Genomic DNA, 20525 nt, shown 5'->3' with positions numbered 1-20525 from the left:
ATCTTGAAACTTTGAACAGGAAAATCAGGATTTGCATTAGGTATCTTGGACTTTAAATGGAGGGATGTAGTTTGCATTGAGGTGAGAGATAAAGACAATATTGATTGAGGGTTGACAGATGAAATCCCCATGTTCACAATCCAATGACAGCATGCTCGGGAGCTGAAGTAAGTTGTGCAACAAAGAAAAAAAAAAGAAAAATGTAGGGTTTTGGGGGTGGGTAGGAGAGGGGAAGGGGAAAGGAGGTTAGGTGGGGGGAGGGAAGTTCCCTCCCCGTCTGCTCCTTAATTGGAGCGAACTGGGAGGGAACTGGGGAAGGCTGGAATGCGTCACCGCGCAGAAATTGCAGAAGTCCCCCCTTTGTGCGGGCCTCCCACATATATACACATGGATTATAAAATCCAGCGCTCAAGTGCATGTGGCCCTCGTGTTTTATAACATGCACATGTGTGCGTCCATGTGTGCGCATCCATGTGTGTGTGCACGCACTTTATAAAATGTACCCCTAATTGTGTGCACATACAATAAGGACAATATTTTTGCAGCTTTTTAGAAAAATGTAATACATCACCTCTAAGTGGTATTTTAATGTCCATATTAACATTTTAACACCTATATGCAAAAAATATGTTTTTGGGACAAGTCTTAATGCATAGGTTCCTGTTTAAAATGTATAAAAGCTCCTTTCACAGTTATTCAGTCAGCTCAGATATTTTTGAAGAGCTGAGATCAAAATTTACTTCTTTTGCATAATAAAGAAGCAAAAAGCTTTGAATTTGAATAGTATTATTTGGTCTGCATGGCTATTTTATCGAGAAGCCGCCTAAAATATTAAGAACATAAGTAGTATCATGCTGAGTCAGAGCAAGAGTGCATTCAACCCCAGCATCTGACAGTGGCTAATACAGATTTCATGGAATGTACCTAGCAGATCTCTAAGAGCAGATTCATTTTTTGAGGCCCACTTCCAAGCATAAGTGCTGGCTGTCTTGATGCATAGGTCATTCAACCAGGCCAAGGGCTTTGCATCTGTAAAGTGCCTCAAATCCAGGATCCAGCTTTAACCCATGTGGGCCAGAAGGAAGAGGAGCATGTCATTGGCTCATGTGGGCTGGAAGGAGGAAGTGGTAGTGTAAACCAATGAAAGATTGAAAAGGAGGATGTACATCATTTGCCTTCACAGACCAGAAATGGAGGAGGCTATGTTGGTTTGCATGAGCCAGAAGTACAAGACAGTGTCAGAGAAACAGCTGAAAGAGGAAGGAATGCCTAGAGGTAGAAAGAGACAGTGTCTATATGTGTGTGTGTATATCAGTCTGCGGGAAAAGAAATTTTGCACATCCCCCCCCCCACCCCAGGTAATCCATGACACCAGTCGTAGCCACAGCTACTCTAGCCTCCAGAAATCAGATTCATTCCCTGGGGGCTAGGAGCTCTTTGTATCAAGTACTCACATACAACCTGTCACCAATTGGTAGATAATCATACATGAGGCACTCAGTGCAAAACAATGATAAGACAGACTAAAATAGAATTTCAAAAGAAGTTGACTGTGGAGGCAAAAACTCATAATAAAAACTTTTTAAAATATATCTGAAGCAGGAATCCTGCAAAGGAGTCAATTGGACCATTAGATGATTGAGGGGTTAAAGGGGCACATAGTAAAGATAAAGCCATTGCAAAAAGACTAAATGAATTCTTTGTTTCAGTGTTTACTGAGGAAATACCTGTTCCAGAGATGGTTTTCATACATGACAATTCAGATGAACTGTCCAAAATCACGGTGAACCTGGAGGATGTAGTAGGCCAGATTAACAAACTGAAGAGCAGCAATCACCTGAACAAGATGGTAGACATACCAGGGTTCTGAAAAAACTCAAAAAAGAAAATTCAGACCAATTACAGAAATTTGTAACCTATCATTAAAATCATCCAATGTGATCCCAATATATAAAAAGGGTTCCAGAGATCTGGACCAGTAAGCCTGACTTCAGTGCTGGGAAAATTTGTGGAAATTATTATAAAGAATAAAATCACAGAACATACAAATATACATGATTTAATGGGACACAGCCAGCATGGATTTACCCAAGGGAAATCTTGCCTCACAAATCTGTTACATTTTTTTTGAAGTGGTCAATACATTTGTGGCTAAAGGTGAACAGGTAGAAATGGTGTGTTTGGATTTTCAGAAGGCGTTTCACAAAGTCCCTCATGAGAGGCTTCTAAGAAAACTAAAATGTCAGGGGATAGGAGGAGATGTCCTTTTGTGGATTGCAAACTGGTTAAAAGACAGGAAACAGAGAGAATAGGATTAAATGGTCTGTTTTCACAGTAGATAAAGGTAAACAGAGGAGTGCCTCATGGATCTTCATTTGGACCAGTGCTTTTTAATATATTCATAAATGGTATAGAAAGGGGTATGATGTGAGTGAGGTGATCATATTTGCAGTTGATACAAAATTATTTAGAGAAGTTAAATCACAAGCAGATTGTGATAAATTGCAGGAGGACCTTGTGATGCTTGAAGATTGGACATCCATATGGCAGATGAAATTTAATGTAGACAAGTGAAGTTGATGCATATAGGGAAAAATAACCCATGCTGTAACTACATGATATTAGGTTCCATTTTAGGAGTTATCACCCAGAAAAAAAAATCTGGGTATCATAATTGATATTACATTGAAATTGTTGCTCAGTGTGCTTTGGTGGTCAAAAAAAGGAATTATTAAGAAGGGAATAACAAATAAATTGGAGGAAATCATATTGCCTCTATAATCACTCAATGGTGAGACTGCACCTTGAATACAGTGTTCAATTCTGGTTGCCGCAACTCAAAAAAGATATAGTTGCACTTGAGAAAGTACAGAAAAGTGTGATCAAAATGATAAAATTGAACGGCTCCCCTATGAGAACAGGCTAAAGAGGTTAGAGCTGTTTAGTTTGCTGAAGAGATGGCTGGGGGAGAGATATGATAGAGATCATGAAAAGACTTGAATGGATACATGTGAAATGGTTATTTTGAATAATACAAGGACTAGGGGGCACACCATGAACTTAGCAGGTAGCACATTTAAAACAAATTGGAGAACATTCTTTTTCACTCAATGTACAGTCAAGCTCTGGAATTCATTGCCAGGGGATGTGTTTAATGCAACTAGTGTAGCTGGGTTTAAGAAAAGAGTTGGATAAGTTCCTGGAGGAGAAGTCCATTAACTGCTATTAATCAATAGGGAATAGCCACTGCTTGTTGTTGGGCATTGGTAGCATGGGATTGATTTAAATTTTGGGTACTAGCCAAGTATGTTTTACTTGGATTGGCCACTGTTAGAGACAGGATGCTGGACTGATGGACCTTTGGTCTAACCCTGTATGGCATATCTTATGTTTTTATGTTCTTAATTCACCAATTGGTAGATATTCATACATGAGGAACTCAATGCAAATGACTGGAGATTCTCCTTCTTGCTGTTGAACTACAGTCTGCATTTTAATTTTGTTCATGATTTAAATGTGTTAATGATTTAAAATTTCTAAGAGGGTAGGGATGTTAAGATTAATTTAAAATGCTTTTTATTAACTATTTATACATTTTTCAATACAAAGCACACAAATGTTGCATATATAAAACCAATGAGAAGATAAAAAGAAAAGGAATTTACAATCAGTAAAAGTGAAACAGGAACAACCAATCCAGATTCTCATTACCACAGTACACTACATTTTTGAGGGCAGAAAAAAAGTAGAGGAGAATTTAGGTAACAATGAGACAAAAGAAAACTGCAATAATGTGTGAGGTCCTAATACATAAAAAAAAGATTGTAAATCAGAGATACATAAGAGCTGGAGAAGAAGTGACAATTCTTTGAGAATCCACAAACAATCTCAGTTCTTCAGGAGCAAAAAATACAAAATACGCATGATTATAGTTAACAGTACATTTAATGGGATATCTTAATAAAAAGTATCCCCCCAAAGCAAGAACTTCAGATTTAAGTACCAGAAAGCCCTTCCTTCTCTCTTGAGTTATCTAGAGACATCTGGAAATATCTTGACCTTCTGAATTAAGAAAAAGAGCTCATATTCTGGAAATACTTTTTCATGACCATACTCAAGTCATGTTCTGATATATAGTAAATGAACCAACAGTGTTGAGCATTCTGTAACCTTCAGAACTTAAGTCTCAAGAAATACAGTCAAATCAGATAAATTTAAAATTGAGAGGACTGAACTTGTTAAGAGGCCAAATGATTAGGTAGGAAAGACACTTTATTAATTGAAGGAAATTCTATTGAGTTAATTAAAAGTGCATTTAATCATTTGGTTTATTTTATTTTTGTCTGTCATTGATCTACTTATAATTAACTATTTACACAGCCTATTGACTCTCATTTTCAACAAATCCCTTGTTATTGTATCAAATAAAAAAAAACCTGTTGAAAATGTATTGAAAGAGGTGTTTTGGCACATGCCTTCTCATTCTCTACTTTTGGAAAGAGAGGGGGATGTAGAAGCTGAGGCTGTAGAAGATGAAAACCTAGATGGCTTGTGTTGTTCTTTAGAATCCTCTACTAGGGTTGCTGGGAGAAGTACATAGATGAGCTTTCTGATCCTCTGCTGCTGGAAAGAGTGTAAGGGCTTTGGAATTTGGGACTGTGGAAGATGAAACCCAGATAGTTTGCGGTGTTGTCTGATGGGGGATGATTGGAAAAGTTTGCAAATAATCTTCCAGCCCTCGTCTTCTAGAAAGAGTGCAGGGATTATAAAAAATGAAGCCTAGAGGGCACATAGAATTCTCTAGTCTTCTGCAGATGAGCCTTCAGGTTCTCTGATGCCAAAAAGAGAGCAGAAGCTGTAGTATATGAAACCTAGATGGATCATAGTTTCCTCTGGAGTCCTCTGCTGGGGATGCTGAGTAAAGTATACAAATGAGTCTTCCAGTTCTCTGCTTCTGGAAAGAGCACAAGAGATGTGGAAGATAAAGCCTAGCTGGACTATAGTGTTCTCTGGAATCCTCTACTGAGAGAAGAATGCAAATAAACCTTTCAGTTCTCAGCTAGTTGAAAAATACAGGGCTACAGTAGCTGTAGCCTAGAAGGCTCACAGCATCTTCTAAAATCCTCTGCTGAGACTTCTGGGAAAAGTATGCAAATACACTTTCCAGTTTTATGCTGCTGGTAAGAGCACAGAGGCTGAAGAAAATGAAACATAAATGACCCACAGTTTTCTCTAGAGGTGTTTACTCAGGCTATTAGAAGAAGTATGCAAATGAGCCTTTCAATTTTCTGCTATAGGAAAGAGCATAGATGCTGCAAAAGATAAAACCTAGATAATCCATGATATTTTCTGGAGACTTCTGCTGAGATTGCTAGGAAACATATGCAGATGAGTTACCAGGTTCTCTACTGCTGGAAAGAGTGTGAGGGCTGTGAAAAATGAAACCTAGAGGCTCACAGTATCCTCAGCAGGAGTTCTCTGCTGGGAGAAGCATGCAAATGAACCTTCGAGCTCTCTACTGCAGACAGACACTATTTCCTCCTAAACTCATTTTATAAATAGATTACCTACTGTTTGGAATGTTCATCTGTCATGTTATATGTGTGCAAGAAAATGAACAAACCGGTTGGACTCAATTGGAGTGAATCCCATGGTTGTATTTTGGTGTTATGTAAGAGCATGTAGAGTGAACGTAGAGGGAGGAAGGTATATCCAAAACCTATCCCCTGAGAAACCCTGCTGATTCAGAGTACAATTTGGTGTGTAGCTCAGAGAATCAATGATGCAATTTTGAATATGCTGAAATGGCCAATGAACGGAAATTGTCGTAACCATGTTGGTGAAGAATTGAGAGGACTTCTACAAAATTAAGTTGGGGTCTTGGGATGGGAAGAGGGGATTGAGGCTCGGAGGATCAATTACCGTTGATCAGAAGGGAGAGATGAGTTTGGGGTCCAAATGTCCAATTTCAGTTAACTGAGAGACAAAAATGATGCATGGGTCAGAGGCACAATATTGTGTGAGGTGGTTAGAGAATTACTCAGGCACCTAAGGACTTAGTTAATGCAACTTACTGAGGTGTAGTTAACTTTTGCATCAATAATAGGCCTTGTTAAACCTCTTAGGTGTATTATTGCTGGATAGAACCTCCATTTAAATAAATTATTTTCTTTTGGAAATTTGAATGTGTATTATCTTTATCACCAGGGAGCCAACAGTAATACTAACATGCATGCAAATATCACCAGTTAACATACTCAGGAACTATGTAATAAAATTCAAGAAAAAACAATTTTATTGAAGGGGGGCACAGAAAAATGTAACATATCTATTAGAAAGCCAGTTAAAATTAATGATGCAACAATTTTAGCATTCTTGCTGTGATAATTGCCTGAAATAGTGTGCTTGTGCTATTCTTGGGCACAGAAATTAAAAAAAAAAAATTGGCTAAATAGCATGAACATGTTATTTTCCAAAAGCATGCTAAATAAATATCAGCATGCTAGATCGAACATACTTAAATCTTTTTTTCTTGGTTCTGCCTGCTGGCTTCCAAGGAGTATGCAAGTAAGCCTGCATAAGAGAGCTGCTTGTCAGTGCAAAAAGGAAAATTGTAATACACTCCAGTTGAGGAGATCAAAGGAAAGTGGAGTTCCAAAAGATCATAAAATGGTTATGAATGTGCATTTAAAAACAATCCATCTTCTGTGCCAATAAGGATTTTCAAAGACTGATGTGAAGACATGACTGTGAAAAGAATTCACATGGAAGAATTTGACCACTTTGACTCAGAGAAAGAGAGAGAGAGAGAGAGAGATACACCTATATCTCATCATTCTCCCCTCTACAATCACCCTGCAGTGTAGGCACCATACAATCTGTTACTGCATCCAAGCTCACAAACATGAGCTCTGCACTCAAACCAAAAGAACAGGTAGATTTAAAAAGCTTTTGAGGTTCAGACAGCTCCGCAGCTTCAAGCCTTTGATTGCCTTCTGTGGCCTTTGGTCACAGTGACAATGTCAATAATAGCAAAATCCTTTGTCCACTGGCAACCTATTGCTTGGAAATGTGTGTCTTGTGTAAGAAAAGGTGGATTCATTTTTTGAAGTGTTTATTTGTGTCCATATGTCCTCACTTTCACCTCCTTCTCCCTACAGTCATTCTCTCCCTTTTTCCATGCCTTCCTTGTCCTGTTACTGACCTGTGAATGCTTTCTATGCAGGTTTTTATTTTTTTGGGTGGGGGGAGGGTTTAGGAAAGAGGGGCAGGCTCTCGCTGGTACTGCACAGGGGGTGGGGGGGTCCCCCTTCTAAAACGAGTATCATGAACAGATGTTTAAATGGCAACAGTGTTCAATTACCCTAGCTCTGACAGCAATTATCCTGAGAATCATGCCAATACCTCGGAGCCTGTTTCTAAACCACTCTTGAAACCTCTCTGCCTTCCCTTGTACATTGTGAGGTGGAGAGCAATGCTTGAAGAGCCTCTGTGATAGGGATGTGAATCGTGTCCTCGATCGTCTTAACGATCGATTTCGGCTGGGAGGGGGAGGGAATCGTATTGTTGCCGTTTGGGGGGGTAAAATATCGTGAAAAATCGTTAAAAATCGTTAAAAATCGAAAAATCGAAAAATCGAAAAACCGGCACATTAAAACCCCCTAAAACCCACCCCCGACCCTTTAAATTAAATCCCCCACCAAATAACTTAAATAACCTGCGGGTCCAGCGGCGGTCCGGAACGGCAGCGGTCCGGAACGGGCTCCTGCTCTGAATCTTGTCGTCTTCAGCCGGCGCCATTTTCCAAAATGGCGCCGAAAAATGGCGGCGGCCATAGACGAAAAAGATTGGACGGCAGGAGGTCCTTCCGGACCCCCGCTGGACTTTTGGCAAGTCTCGTGGGGGTCAGGAGGCCCCCCACAAGCTGGCCAAAAGTTCCTGGAGGTCCAGCGGGGGTCAGGGAGCGATTTCCCGCCGCGAATCGTTTTCGTACGGAAAATGGCGCCGGCAGGAGATCAGCGTCGTTCAGGAGGTCGTTCAGCGAGGCGCCGGAACCCTCGCTGAACGACCTCCTGCAGTCGATCTCCTGCCGGCGCCATTTTCCGTACGAAAACGATTCGCGGCGGGAAATCGCTCCCTGACCCCCGCTGGACCTCCAGGAACTTTTGGCCAGCTTGTGGGGGGCCTCCTGACCCCCATGAGACTTGCCAAAAGTCCAGCGGGGGTCCGGAAGGACCTCCTGCCGTCCAATCTTTTTCGTCTATGGCCGCCGCCATTTTCGGCGCCATTTTGGAAAATGGCGCCGGCTGAAGACGACAAGATTCAGAGCAGGAGCCCGTTCCGGACCGCTGCCGTTCCGGACCGCCGCTGGACCCGCAGGTTATTTAAGTTATTTGGGGGGGGGGTTCGGGAGGGTGGGGGATTTAATTTAAAGGGTCGGGGGTGGGTTTTAGGGGGTTTTAGTGTGCCGGCTCACGATTCTAACGATTTATAACGATAAATCGTTAGAATCTGTATTGTATTGTGTTCCATAACGGTTTAAGACGATATTAAAATTATCGGACGATAATTTTAATCGTCCTAAAACGATTCACATCCCTACTCTGTGATATGTTGCTGTTTTGTTTGAGAAGACCTATATATGAATATGGGTATGTATGTAAATTTGTACAAAAGAATTGTTCTAGCTGTGGTTTTTTTCTAGCAAAGTTTGGTCAAATGTTCTCATCCACAAACTACAATTTGTACAGTGTCATCTCCTGTCCATGGCCTTCATTTTTAAGATCCTCAGGGGTCCGTTTTTAGCTGCTATGCAGTTCAGCTGGTTAGAAGGATAAACATATCTGGCTAACTAGCAGGGTATATTTTGCGGCGCAACTGCACCACTGAATATACCCAGCTATTTCAAAGTTAACCGTTTATGTCTGCAACATAACACACAGGAGAGGGAGAGAGCAAGCAAGAGAGAGAGCCTCTGTATAGTCAATGTGAATTGCTATATATATATATATATATATATATATATATATATATATATATATATAGCAATATATATATAGCAATATATATACACACACATATATATATAAATAAAAATGTAAAATAGTTTGGACGTAATTGATAATCTCAGAAACTACTGCACCAATTGCTTTCAAATTTGGACACAACCTTGCTTTCACTTTTGGCAAGGTTCTTCTCTATCTAGATTACATAGATGTCACACGGTTACAGAGAAAAACATTTTTACATGTGTGTGGGGAAAACAGCGACATCTGTTGGACAGACATGCAATACACGCTATCTACCTTGGGAAATGAAGCTGCTGTACTGCGCATGCATGGGCGGGAGCGCACGTTGGGCACAGCGGGGCCAACATGGCGCTGGGAGGAGCAGCAGTGCACGTCGGGCACAGCGGGGCCAACATGGCGCTGGGAGGAGCAGCAGCGGTGGACCGGCAGCGATATCGGGTGTGGTGGTGTCGGCCGGCTGAACTTCGACACCTGGGAGGAGCTGCGGCAGTGATCTGGTATGGCTCACGTGCACGACAGGGAGGGATCCTCGCTGACCTCGCGTCTTCAGGAGCGGGCTGCGCAGAACCGCACGAGAGGGATGGGGGGGGGATCAGCTGGGAGGGCATTGCGAGTGGGAGGGGATCTGAGTCAGGGAAGGAGATTCAGAGAGGGTGTGCTGTCACTGACGAAAGGGTAGGGAGTAGGCGGGGAGAGGTGACAGTGAGGGGAGGGAAAATGAAGGGGGCGGTGAGTGTCAGGGGAGAGACACAGAAATGAGGAGTGTGAGGGGTGAGAGTTGGAGTGGGGACAGGGGAGTGAAGGGGGATAGTGACCAAAGGGGGAGGGGTAAGTGTGAGGGGAGAGAGTTTGAGTGGGGACAGGGGAGGAAAGGGGGGGGTGAGTGACAAAGGGGGAGGACGATGTGTGACCGAGGTATATGAGCAAGGGGAAGGGGGAGGGTGGGAAAGGAACCTGACTCTGCCACTGCAACGTGTGGCGGGCTACCGCTAGTACATATATATATACACACACACACACACACACACACACATACACACATATATATATACACATACATATATACACATACACACACACACACACCACTGTAAGAGGGTACATTTTCAACTTGTGGCTGGGTTTGGGGGGGGTGCTTTTACAATCACAGTCAGAGGAATTAACTGCAACTTAGATATGACTGGTGAATTTCTAGCAGTAGGGTCTGCATTGTAGTAATCAACTCCTTTTGTTGGTATCTTTCATCGATTCAAATGATAGGAATTTATCAGTCATATCTAATTTGCACTTAATTCCTCTGACCATGTATGTAAAAACACCCTCAACTCCCCCCTGACTCCAGCCCCAAATTGAAAGTGTACCCTCTTACACACACCACTGACTCTGTATATCACATTGACTCTATACAGTCAATACAGTTGTCTACACAGAGTCAATATAGAGTCAATACTGACTCTATATATCATATTGACTCTATACAGATGCTCTTGCTCTCTCTCTCTCACAAAAGTGTAGTTAATTCTGTATTACTGTATCTTCATGACATGCTCATGTTAGCAAGTTAACATCAGGTCTAAATAGCATCCAGTTAGTGAGCATTTGCTAAATAGTGTGGAAGATAAACACACCATGCTATTTAGCTGGAGTCCAGTAACTCCCCACCATTTGCATGTAACATTTCTTCATATGGTTGTCCAACTATTTGCTTACACCCATGTCCGATAGGATTCAATGTTATGGTAAGGCTTGTTGCACAGATCACTAAGTTTAGCATGCACAAGAGGTCCTGAACATGCATGCTAAAATTTATGGCATAGACTCTTATTATATGGGCAATAGCTAACAACCACATTAATGCAATGCTAATATTCATTATTACATAGACTCCTACATCATCATAGCAGAATATAGTCTTGATCGGCAAGCCTGTCTCCAATAGATAAGATTTGTTAGTACAAACATGGCAAATTAACTCGAGATAACAGTCAATATTTGCATTGAAAAATGACTGAATAAATGAATTATAAATGTCTGCATAAATATTGAAGCTCCTTTTAGGTTTTTCAAATCTGTCTAGTTAATCATACATCTTCTACAAGGGTACACCATAGCATGGAATATGGAATACTAAGCACATGACTATTTTATAAAATGTTGTAACACCTTACACGTGATACATCTCTTAAATATGTCCAAATAAGTAACCTGCAATAACAGTAAACAAAATAAAGTTTGTATTTTTCAAATAGTTTTGGAAAACTTTGTGAAATACAAAATTTATTTTGTATATTGTCATTGCATGCAAGCGGTTTGGACATATTCAAGAAAACTATCAACACTACAAATTTGCAAAGAAATTGCTAAAGAGAATGAGAGTATTATAGCTCACAATGAGGTAGTATGTTTGCTGTGTTAATCCACTTGATAAAGATCAACAAATAAGTTCTAAGTGATACCTGTTTATTGGACTAACTTGGTACATCTTAGACTAGTTTTGAGAACTATATTTCCTTTGTCAGAGTGCAATATGAGCTTGGCAAGAAGTAAAACGTATCTGAATACACAAGCAAATTACAGATTGTGTTACAATGGTGGTATGGCAGTGTTTGGTTTCAGAATTCTAAAGAGTTTCAAAGTAAAAGGATGAGGAGGGGTATGAGACTGACAGAGCATTCACAGCAATATAAGGACTATAAGCCTGATTCATCACAATCGTTTCCCATAGAATCAAAATGGGAGAAAAACAATTAATCAGGTCCTATATCTAGTAATACGTGAGGTGTCCAGTATCCCTACTAACATAGAAACATAGAATATAATGGCAGATGACAATCATAAGGTGTATCTAGTCTGTCCAATTTAGTTACTTCTGCCAGTGGTCTCAACCCAGTTCTTTGGACACACCTAGCCAGTAGGGATGTGAATCATTTTTTGACGATTTAAAAAAATCATCAGTTATTTTTTTAAATCGTCAAAAATCGTTAGAGTCGCGATACAATAGAAATTCTCCCGATTTATCATGAAAAATCGTAAATTGGGGGAGGGGAGAGGGCGGGAAAACTGGCACACCAAAACAACCCCTAAACCCACCCTGACCCTTTAAAACAAATCCGAACCCCCCCCAAAATGTTCTAAATTAACTGGTGGTCCAGTGGGGGGGTCCCGGCGCGATCTCCCGCTCTCGGGCCATCGGCGCCATTTTGGCTGCCACTAATATAAATGGCGCCGATGGCCCAATAAAAAAAAAAACACCCGACCCTTTAAAATGACCCCCTTAGCCTCCCCCACCCTTCCGACCCCCCCCCCCAAAAAAAACCTTTTAAAATTACCTGGTGGTCCAGCGGGGGCGTGGGGAGCGATCTCCTGCTCTCGGGCCATCGGCTGCCACTAATAAAAATGGCGCTGATGGCCCTTTGCCCTTACCATGTGACAGGGTATCCGTGCCATTGGCCAGCCCCTGTCACATGGTAGGAGCACTGGATGGCTGGCGCTGGACCCCCAGGGACTTTTGGCCAGCTTGGAGGGGCCTCCTGCACTCAGGCCATATTGCCAGTATTCAAAATGGCGCCGGCGCTACCTTTGCCCTCACTATGTCATAGGGGCAGAGACAGACATAGAGAGAGAGAACCTCAGTATAGCAAAGTGTGGTCACTGACACTCTACATAACTTCAATCAGGCTAGGTGTACAAAATCTACTTTTCTTTCAACTCTCAGTGCTCCAAATGATACCCAATCTTCACAGGTGTCTTCTGTGCTGTTTGCACCTGTGACAGTATATCTAAAATTGCCACCCAAGCCTTCCCCACCCCAACCCCTCACCCCAAGGTTTAAGTCCACCCTATTATAGTGCTATAAATAGCAAAGTGACCCCACTTTGCTATATTAAGGTGCACTCTCTCTCTCCCCCCCCCCCACACACACACGAATAACTAATGCATAACTAATTTACATATTAATATGGGCCTTCCTTTTACATGTCTTTACAGATTTGAAAACAAATACCATTATACAGCATTACAATGTTCAATAATTTGCAATGTTCAATAATACTGCATTTTGTATTGATCTGATGAAGGTTGTGTAGCTCTTCAAAGCAAATCACCTATTTTACTAAAAGGCATTAATACATGCTTTAACATGCATTTTTAATGTGCTTTAATGCGCAGGATTTCTTAACAGGCATGCAGGGCAAAGAGGAACCTTGGGACAGCCGGCTCCATTTTAAGAGGGGGAAGACTCTGTAAGGCAAGAGAATTATTTTTATATTTTTTAGGGGGGGTAGGTCTACTAAAGGATAATAAGGTAATGTGCTGGGAAGGGGGAAGGAGGTATATCCATTGATGGGGGAGGAGGGGGTATGTGCTTTTGGGGAGGGAGAATGTCACTCTGTGTGTCATGGAAAATCAGGGACTAGATGCTCCAATTTTGATGGTAATAGGGGCCCTGGAGGCAAGAGCAGCATTAGCCCGCTGATGCTTTCAAAAAATGTTAACTACAATTCTGTTGCTTACAAAGCATATCATGGATTTTAAGGTTTATTGCAATCTGTGCTGACCACTTTAATATTAATAAGCTGTTTTTCATGCAGTTGCATGTAACACAACTCTGTAATATATCCCTTGCATTGCCCAGAATCAGTTATCAGTAACACTTTCTTTAGTATTACCAGAAACACATGCTAACATGGTTTTATCACATCCCAAATGTCAAATTTGTCATTTAATATACATTACCACATTAACGACACTTAGGGGTAGATTTTCAGACGAGCGCGAACAGCCTACTTTTGTTTGCGCTCCAGGCGCAAACAAAAGTACGCTGGATTTTAGTAGATACGCGCGTAGTCGCGCGTATCGGCTAAAATCCTGGATCGGCGCGCGCAAGGCTATCGATTTCGTATAGCCTGTGCGCGCCGAGCCGCGCAGCCTACCCCCGTTCCCTCCTAGGCCGCTCCGAAATCGGAGCGGCCTAGAAGGGAACTTTCCTTTGCCCTCCCCTCACCTTCCCCTCCCTTCCCCTACCTAACCCACCCGCCCGGCCCTGTCTAAACCCCCATCCTACCTTTGTCGGGGGATTTACGCCTCCCAGAGGGAGGCGTAAATCCCCGCGCGCCAGCGGGCCTCCTGCGCGCCGGGCTGCGACCTGGGGGCGGGTACGGAGGGCGCGGCCACGCCCCCGGGCCGTAGCCATGCCCCCGTACCCGCCCCCAAAATGCTGCCGACACGCCCCCGCAACGCCGCGCGCTCCGGCCCCGCCCCCGACACGCCTCCCGACACGCCCACTCCGAAAACCCCGGGACTTACGCGAGTCCCGGGGTTCTGCGCGCGCCGGTGAGCCTATGTAAAATAGGCTCACCGGCGCGCAGGGCCCTGCTCGCGTAAATCCGCCCGGTTTTGGGCGGATTTACGCGAGCAGGGCTCTGAAAATCTGCCCCTTAGTAAATACCCCCCCCGGGTTAGTAGAATAAAACTATCATCTGCAATGTAGATTCCTCTAACTATGTAACTCAGTTTTAGATAATGCTTGAATTTGCCAGTTCTGAAAAATATTTAAAAAATGAATTTTAAAAGCCCTACTCATGTCAAAGCTGGGAGATACATGCTTGTCCTGGGCCAGTGCACGCTGCGTGGATTTCAAGAAGTGTCTGAGTATGTGTGTTATCTCCCAGTGGGTGCACATATCAAAAAGTCCAAAAAAAGGGATGGGGTATGGGCATTCCGGAAAAGGTGACTTGAAATGTATGTGTAAGTATTATTCAATCACAGAAGCATGCACTGGAGTCACCTACCACCTACCTTTACTTCTGCTATGGATGGAATATACGTTTTCAAATAAAACAATCAGGGCTAGTCAGTGAGTTTTGCAGGATCGTGGATTTGCAATTTGCAGATTAATTAGGGGGGGTTAGGAAGTCAGGAGTCTTTACCTGTGCAAACTAAGAACAGAATAGGGAAACTAGTAATTGCATCAGCGCACATATCGAATACAATTCCCCCACTTACGTAATAGAGGCAGTATTTGCGCGTACATGTGTGTCCATACAAAAATGATATGCACATTTACATAACTACAGCTGATTTTAATTCACACGTGCATATGCTATAAAATGCCTGTGTCCATTTACAGTAGCTGCCATACGCGCATACATATATACATGCACGGCTGTTTAAAAGTTACCATCCCTATGTTTAAAAAAACAATGAAATAGAGAAGAGTATGAACAACTGGAATTTTACTTATTTTAGCAAAAATTGCATTCATTAGAATCTATGACTAAAGTATTTATGTAAGGAGATATTTTTTTAATAGATTTTTCTCATAAAGGTGAAAAGAACGGTTTTTACTTTTATTTATTCTCTGAATATTTTTGTAAACATCTACAGCATACATGCAGTTAGGCAGCCCAAATTCCTTCTTTGGAATTTGGGCTGTCTAACTGAAATCAGATCACTGAGAGTATTAATATTTATAGTTTTATAATATTACTACAGCTTAAAAGTTCAAAGTGTGGTGTATCCAAATTCATAAGAATATAAGAACATGCCAACTGGGTCATATCAAGGGTCCATCAAGCCCAGCATCCTGTTTCGAACAGTGGCCAATCCAGGCCATAAGAACCTGGCAAGTACCCCAAAACTAAGTCTATTCCATGCTACTGTTGCTAGTAATAGCAGTGGCTATTTTCTAAGTCATCTTAATTAATAGCAGGTAATGAACATCTCTTCCGAGAACTTATCCAATCCTTTTTTAAACACAGCTACACTAATTGCACTAACCACATCCTCTGGCAACAAATTCTAGAGTTTAATTGTGAGTTGAGTGAAAAAGAACTTTCTCCGATTAGTTTTAAATGTGCTACATGCTAACTTCATGGAGTGCCCCCTAGTCTTTCTATTTTCCGAAAGAGTAAATAACTGATTGACATTAACCCATTCTAGACCTCTCATGATTTTAAACACCTCTATCAAATCCCCCTTCAGCCGTCTCTTCTCCAAGCTGAAAAGTCCTAATCTCTTTAGTCTTTCCTTATAGGGAAGTTGTTCCGTTCCCTTTATCATTTTGGTAGCCCTTCTCTGTACCTTCTCCATCACAACTATATCTTTTTTGAGATGCAGCAACCAGAATTGTACACAGTATTCAAGGTGCGGTCTCACCATGGAGCGATACAGAGGCATTATGACATTTTCCATTTTATTCACCATTCCTTTTCTAATAATTCCCAACATTCTGTTTGCTTTTTTGCCTGCCGCAGCACACTGCACCGACAATTTCAAATTCATTCATAATTGACAGTCAGAAAATCCACTAGCTCAATAAAATAATTAGACCTTAACTAATCTATTTAATTAAATATAACATACCTTTATAATTACACTGCAAATATGATTATGAGAAATTATTGTTTATAAAGAGGCACTGGTATTGAGAGTATTATAGAGCTAACATAAAAATATCTTCATAAAAAATAAGGTTCAACATTAGTCTACAAAATGAAAATATCTGTATTGTAAACGAACAGTTTCTGGCAATGCACAATTTATTTTTATAAATGTAGCAAAAACTAGCTTTCTCCATGTCAGCAGAAAAACTGTAGTTTTATTATCCTGTTGATGTGAATCAAGGCCAATGAAACAGCTATACCTCTTAAGATACCAGTAAAGATCTGACACGCTGAATGTTTTGCTTTAAAAATGGATCTTTCATCTGACAAAGGTCTGCCTTCATGGAGTTCAAAGTCCAAAAGCACTTTGGAGAAGAATAAATCCAACTGTCATGGGCACAGTTTCCTAAGGTTAATCTACTCTATTACAGATCAGGTAGAGAAAGACTCCTTTAAAATGGCATTCTTTATCGAAATTGAAAAAAAACGAAAAAAAAACTACTGTTCTACAAGGCCAAGCTCCTGCTGGAATCAAAATGCAGGCCTATGATCACTAAATTACAAACTGCAGTACCTTTTTCAAGTTTGTCATTCATATATTAGAGAAACAGAGAAGCTTGTGAACTTCACAGGTAACAAAGCTTACTATATAATGAGGCTCAGTTTAAAAATGTTCAATACACCTTCTTCCAACAAAAAGTATTATAAACGTGTGCCTTCTAGTCTAGAGACCAATGCTTGTGATGCTTTTGACGCATGTTGTCACCATGCCATAATCATTTCCCTCATAAAAGTCCATAGACACCTAATGAAGTAGAATTTAAGATGCGTGCGGAAGCACATGTGCACTCATTTGCTGGAGCACACACATGGACGCGGCGATTTTATAACATACACGCACAAATTATAAAATCGGTTATATGCGCATAGATGTGTGCACAATTTTATATTGACATGCGTATTTGCGCACAAATGGTGACTCGTGCACATAATTGGGGTAATTTGAGAAGAAACATGCACTGACGCAATCACCTGTTTCCACAGTTCATTCCCAGTTTGCCCCGTAAAGGAGAGGATTTCCTAAACTCCCTCCTTTTACCCTATTAGCCCCAACCCTTAAAACCCCGTGACTAGCCTAGTTTTGTTTGTTACATGACTTACACACCGTCCATAGTAGCAGTAAAGTTACACGGTAGGGGAACCCGGCATACACCTGTGCACATAAATCCTTATGCACGGACTTCCACCCATGCCACACCCAAACCATGCCCATTCTGCACCCCTTTTCTGAAATTTTTTTTATGCACGTACTGGCATAATTTTTTTTAATTCATGTGGCATGAGCTGGACCCAATCACATGCATATCTCCCGGCTTTGGCATGCGTAGGGCTTTTAAAATTGACCAGAATGGTTTTAGTACTTTTCTGATGCAGATAAAACTGACAAGTTAAGCAATTTCAGAACTATTAGTTACAATTTGTAACCTAATTAAAATCATCCATTGAACCTGCAGACTGGTTGGTGGCCAATGTAACCCCAAAAGGGCTCCAGGAGCGATCCAGGAACCTGCAGACCAGTTAGCCTGCCTTCAGTGCTAGGAAAAACAGTGGAACCTATTTTATAGATCAAAATCACAGAGCAAATAGAAAGACATGGTTTAATAGAACACAGTCAGCAGGGATTTACCCAAGGGAAGCCTTGCCTCAAATCTACTTCATTTTTTGAAGGAGTTAATAAACAAGTTGATAAAGATAAACCAGTAGATGTAGTGTATTTGGATTTTCAGAAGGCATTTGAAAAAAGTCCCTCTTGAGAGGCTTCTAAGAAAACTAAAAAGTCATGGGATAGGAGGCAGGCTATATCCTTTTGAGGATTACAGACTGGTTAAAAGACAGGAAACACAGTAGGATTAAATGGTCAATTTTCTCAGTGGAAAAGGTTAAACAATGGAGTAACTATGGGATCTATACTTGGACCAGTGCTTTTCAATATATTTATAAATGATCTAGAAAGGAATACAACAAGTAAGGTAATCAGTTTTGCAGATGCTACAAAATTATTCAGAGTAGTTAAATCACAAGCGGATTGTAATAAATTGCAGGAGGACCTTGCAAGACTGGAAGACTGGGCATCCAAGTGACAGATGAAATTTAATGTGGACAATGCAAGGTTATGCATAAAGAGAAACATAACCCATGCTGTAGTTACACGATGTTAGGTTCCATATTAGGAGCTACCAACCAGGAAAAAAGGTCTAGGCGTCATAGTGGATAATACATTGAAATCTCCGGCTCAGTTTGCTGAGGCAGTCAAAAACGTGAACAGAATGATAGGAATTATTAGGAAGGGAATGGTGAATAGAACAGAAAATATCATAATGCCTCTGTATCGCTCCATGGTGAGACTGCACCTTGAGTACTGTGTACAATTCTGGTCGCCGCATCTCAAAAATGATATAGTTGTAGTAGACAAGGTATAGAGAAGGGCTACCAAAATAATAAAGGGGATGGAACAGCTCCCCTATGAGGAAAGGCTGAAGAGATAAGGGCTGTTTAGTTTGGAGAAGAGACTGCTGAGGGGGGATATGATACAGGTCTTTAAAATCATGAGAGGTCTAGATCAGGTAAAGGTGAAACGGTTATTTATTCTTTCAGATAATAGAAGGACTAGGGGGCACTCCATGAAGTTAGCAAGTAGCACATTTAAAACTAACCAGAGAAAATTCTTTTTCACTCAACATACAATTAAGCTCTGGAATTTGCCTGCAGAAGATGTGGTTAGTGCAATTAGTTTAGCTGGGTTTAAAAAAGGTTTGGATATGTTCTTGGATGAGAAGTACATTAACTGCTATTAATCAAGTTGACTTAGGGGTAGATTTTAAGAGAAGTGTGCACAGGGTACATTTGTGCGCGCTACCCAGCGCGCACAAATGAACACCCAATTTTATAACATGTGCGCGCTGCCGTGCGCATGTTATAAAATCCGGGGTCGGAGCATGGAAGGGGGTGCACACTTGTGCACCTTGCGCGTGCCGAGCCCTAGGGGAGGCCCGATGGCTTTCCCTGTTCCCTCCAAGGCCACTCCAGTTTGGAGCGGGCTCGGAGGGAACTTTTCTTCCACTCCTCCCACCTTCTCCTCCCTTCCCAAGGGAGTTTTTTTTATTATTAAGTAAAAGTTGTGGGGGGAAAGATTCACACCTAACCTTTTTTTTCTGCATTATTTTTTTATTTTTCATTGTCTGAGTTTTGGTTTAAATAAAATGAAACAACCAACAAATGAAAATCAAAAACAAAGAAAAAATATCAATGGATATGTCTAAGAATAATACATCTGTTTCTTCCTTGGTAAAAGAAATATCATCATAATAATAAGAAAATTATTAAATTGCTTTGCAGGAGTTAGGGAAGGCTCTTGTGTATGCAAAAATAGAAATAAATGAAAATAAAGGGGTAGATTTTCAAAGGGTTACGTGCGTAAGATACCCGCGTAACCCCCGAAAACCTATCCATGCCTCCCCCTGCGCGTACCGAGCCTATCTTGCATAGGCTCGGTGGTGCACACAAGCCCCAGGATGTGCGTAAATCCCAGGGCTTGAAAAAATGGGCGTTCTGGGGGAGGGGTGCTGGCCCGGGGGCAGGGGCGGGATAGAGGCATCCAGAACAGCCACCGAGCAGGGGGATGGAGAGCCGGCGCGCGCAAGTTACTGCGCCGGAGGCAGGTGTAACTTCTTCTACAATGGTCGGGGGGGGGGGGGGTTTAGTTAGGGCTGGGGGGCGGGCTAGATAGGGGAAGGGAGGGGAATGTGCAGGGGGGGGGGGGGGTGGAAGGAAATTTCCCTCCGAGGCTGCTCCGATTTCGGAGCGGCCACGGAGGAAAGCTGCTCGGCGCGCGCAAGGGAGTGCACAACTGTGCGCGCATGTTATATAATTGAGCGTAGATTTGTTCACGCTGGGTTGCGTGAACAAATCTACGCCCGGGTGCATGTTGTAAAATCTGGCCCAAAATATCTTGGTGTGAGTTTAGTGCATATATGAATTGCTACTGAGTAAGTATGAGAGGTAGAACAAGAGTATAAAGTTGTGAAATAAATATAGACTTAAATGAGGATATGAG

Source organism: Rhinatrema bivittatum, chromosome 1 (assembly GCF_901001135.1).
Source record: "Rhinatrema bivittatum chromosome 1, aRhiBiv1.1, whole genome shotgun sequence".
Taxonomy (NCBI): Eukaryota; Metazoa; Chordata; class Amphibia; order Gymnophiona; family Rhinatrematidae; genus Rhinatrema; species Rhinatrema bivittatum.
Note: the sequence above shows the minus strand (reverse complement) of the source record.